At 37.9% G+C, this 4011-nt stretch overlaps 1 pseudogene; it reads left to right on the forward strand.

The window, feature by feature from the left end:
• The first annotated feature begins 2946 nt into the window (after window positions 1-2946).
• On the forward strand, window positions 2947-3518 carry LOC147003825 (peptidyl-prolyl cis-trans isomerase A pseudogene; annotated as a pseudogene).
• The last annotated feature ends 493 nt before the right edge of the window (window positions 3519-4011 follow it).

Raw genomic sequence — 4011 nt, forward strand, 5'->3', positions numbered from 1 at the left:
GATCTTTCCATCTTCAGAGTTCTTCTTCGATTTCTTTCTTCAGAGACTTGAAGTTCTAATCATACAGATCTTTAACTTGCTTAATTATAGTCACACCAATGTATTTTATAATATTTGTGACTAATGTGAAGGGTATTGTTTCCCTAATTTCTTTCTCAGCTTGTTTATCTTTTGTGTGGAGGAAGGCCACTGATTTGTTTGAGTTAACTTTAAATCCAGCTACTTTGCTGAATTTGTTTATCAGGTTTAGGAGTTCTTTGGTGGAATTTTGGGGGTCACTTAAGTATACTATCATATCATATGAAAATAGTGATATTTTGACTTCTTCCTTTCCAATTTTTATCCCCTTGATCTCATTTTGTTGTCAAATTGCTCTGGCTAGGACTTCAAGTACTATATAGAATAGGTAGGGAGAGAGTGGGCAACCTTGCCTAGTCCCTGATTTTAGTGGGATTGCTTCAAGTGTGATGTTGGCTACTGGTTTGCTATATATTGCTTTTACTATGTTCAGGTATGGGCCTTGAGTTCCTGATCTTTCCAAGGCTTTTATTATGAATGGGTGTTGGATTTTGTCAAATGCTTTCTCAGCATCTAATGCGATGATCATATGTTTTTTTTTCCTTTGAGTTTGTTTATATAGTGGATTATGTTGGTGGGTTTCCATATGTTGAACCATCCCTGCATCCCTGATATGAAGCCTACTTGGTCATGATGGATGATCCTTTTAATGTGTCCTTGGATTTGGTTTGCAACAATTTTATTGAGTATTTTTGCATTGATATTCATAAAGGAAATTGGTCTAAAGTTCTCTTTCTCTGTTGTGTTTTTGTGTGGTTTAGGTCTCAAAGTAATTGTGGCTTCATAGAACAAATTGGGTAGAGTACCCTCTGTTTCTATTTTGTGGAACAGTTTTAAGAGTATTGATATTAAAGCTTCTGTGAAGGTCTGATAGAAGTCTGCACTAAACCCATCTGGTCCTGAGCTTCTTTTGGTTGGGAGAATAATAATGACTGTTTCTATTTCTTTACGGGATATGGTACTGATCATTAATCTGGTCTTGATTTAACATTGGTACCTGGTGTCTGTCTAGAATGTTGTCCATTTCATACAGTTTTCCAGTTTTGTTGAGTATAGGCTTTTGTAGTAGGATCTGATGATGTTTTGGATTTCCTCAGTTTCTGTTGTTATGTCTCCCTTTTCATTTCTGATTTTGTTAATCCTAATTAACTGTCTCTGTGCCCTCTAGTTGGTCTGGCTAAAGATTTATCTATTTTGCTGATTTTCTCAAAGTACCACCTCCTGGTTTGGTTGATTCTCTGTATAGTACTTTTCGTTTGCACTTGGTTGACTTTAGCCCCAAGATTGATAATTTCCTGACACCTACTCCTATTTGGTGAATTTGATGCTTTTGTTCTAGAGCTTTCAGGTGTGCTGTCAAGCTGTTCTTGTATGCTCTCTCTAGTTTCTTTTTGGAAGCACTCAGATCTATGAGTTTTTCTTTTAGGGATGCTTTCATTCTGTCCCATAAGTTTGGGTATGTTGTGGCTTCATTTTCATTAGACTCTAAAAAGTCTTTAATTTCTTTCTTTATTTCATCCTTGCCCAAGTTCTCATCGAGTAGAGAATTGTTTAGCATCCACGTGTATGTGATCTTTCTATTATTTATGTTGTTATTGAAGATCAGCCTTAATCTGTGGTGATCTGATAGGACACATGGGATTATTTCAATCTTCTAGTATCTGTTGAGGCCTGTTTTGTGACTAGTTATATGGTCAATTTTGGAGAAGATACCATGAGGTACTGAGAAGAAGGTATATCCTTTTGTTTTAGGATAAAATGTTCTATAGATATCTGTTAAATTCATTTGTTTCATAACCTCTGTTAGTTTCACTGTGTCCCTGTTCAGTTTCTGTTTCCATGATCTGTCCTTTGATGAGAGTGGGGTGTTAAAGTCTCCCCCTATTATTGTGTGCAGTGCAATGTGTGCTTTGAGCTTTAGTAAAGTTTCTTTTATGAATGTGGATGCCCTTGCATTTAGAGCATAAATGTTCAGAATTGAGGATTCATCTTGGTGGATTTTTTCCTTGATGAGTATGAAGTCTCCTTCCTTATCTTTTTTGATAACTTTAGGCTGAAAGTCAATTTTTCATTGATATTAAAATGGCTACTCCAGCTTGTTTCTTGGAACCATTTGCCTAGAAAATTGTTTTCCAGCCTTTTACTCTGAGGTAGTGTCTGTCTTTGTCACAGAGGTGCATTCCTGTATGCAGCAAAATGTTGGGTCCTGTTTATGTAGCCAGTCTATGCCTTTATATTGGAGAATCGAGTCCATTGATATTAAGAGCTATTAAGGAAAAGTAATTGTTGTTTCCTGTTATTTTTGTTGTTAGAGTTGAGATTCTGTTCATGTGGTTATCTTCTTTTACGTTTGTTGAAAGATTACTTTCTTTTTCGAGGGCGTAGTTTCCCTCCTCGTGTTGGAGTTTTCTGTCTATTATAATTTGTAGGGCTGGATTTGTAGGGTAGAGCAATTAGACAACAAAATTAGGTTAATGGGATACAAATTGGAAAGCAAGAAGTCAAAATATCACTATTTGCAGATGATATGATAGTGTACTTAAGTGACCCCAAAAATTCCACCAGAGAACTCCTAAACCTGATAAACAACTTTAGCAAAGTAGGTGAATGTAAAATTAACTCAAACAAATTAGTGGCCTTCATCTACACAAAAGATAAACAAACTGAGAACGCATTTAGGGGAAAAAACACCCTTTACATAACATTTGAGGTGTAAATAAAGAAAATATCCATTTAAAAAAGGAAAGAATAAAAGAGATATTAAGGAAAAGTAGTTGTTGCGTCCTGTTATTTTTGTTGTTAGAATTAGAGTTCTGTTCATGTGTCTATCTTCTTTTAGGTTTGTTGAAAGATTACTTTCGGCTTTGCAGATGCCACTGTCACATTTTGCCACTTGATGCAGCCATGGTCAACCCCACCGTGCTCTTCAACATCATGGCCGATGATGAGCCCTTCGGCTGCATCTCCTTCGAGCTGTTTTCAGACAAAGTTCCAAAGACAGCAGAAAACTTTCGAGCTCTGAGCACTGGAGGGAAAGGATTTGGCTATAAGGGTTCCTCCTTTCCCAAGATTATTCCAGGATTCATGTGCCAGGGTGGTGACTTTACACGCCATAATGGCACTGGCAGCAGGTCCATCTACGGAGAGAAATTTGAGGATAAGAACTTCATCCTGAAGCATACAGGTCCAGGTCCAGGCATCTTGTCCAGGCATCTTGTCCATGGCAAATGCTGGACCAAACACAAACAGTTCCCAGTTTTTTATCTGCACTGCCAAGACTGAATGGCTGGATGGCAAGCATGTGGTCTCTGGGAAGGAGAAAGAAGGCAGGAACATTGTGGAAGCCATGGAGCGTTTTGGGTCCAGGAATGGCAAGACCAGCAAGAAGATCACCATTTCCGACTGTGGACAACTCTAATTTCTTTTGACTTGCGGGCGTTTTACCCTCAAATCATTCCTTCTGTAGCTCAGGAGATCATCCCTACCCCATCTGCTCGCAATGTCCTGTCATCTCTGCTCTCACCGAAGTTCTTTGGGTTCCATATTTTCCTCATTCCCCTTCAAGTCTAGCTGGATTGCAAAGTTAAATTTATGATTATGAATAAAAACTAAATAAGAAAAGAAGAAAAAGGAAAGATTACTTTCTTTCTTTTTCTAGGGTATAGTTTCCCTCCTTGTGTTGGTGTTTTCCCTTTATTTTCCTTTGAAGGGCTGGATTTGTGGAAAGATATTGTGTGAATTTGGTTTGGTCATGGAATACCTTGGTTTCTCCATCTATGGTGATTGAGAGTTTTGCTGGGTATAGTAGCCTGGGCTAGAATTTGTAGTCTCTTAGGGTCTGTATGACATCTGCCCAGTATCGTCTGGCTTTCATAGTCTCTGGTGAGTAGTGTGCTGTAATTCTGATAGGTCTGTCATTATATGTTACTTGAC

Source organism: Mus caroli, unplaced genomic scaffold (assembly GCF_978045245.1).
Source record: "Mus caroli unplaced genomic scaffold, Mus_caroli_1 scaffold_7, whole genome shotgun sequence".
Lineage (NCBI taxonomy): Eukaryota > Metazoa > Chordata > Mammalia > Rodentia > Muridae > Mus > Mus caroli.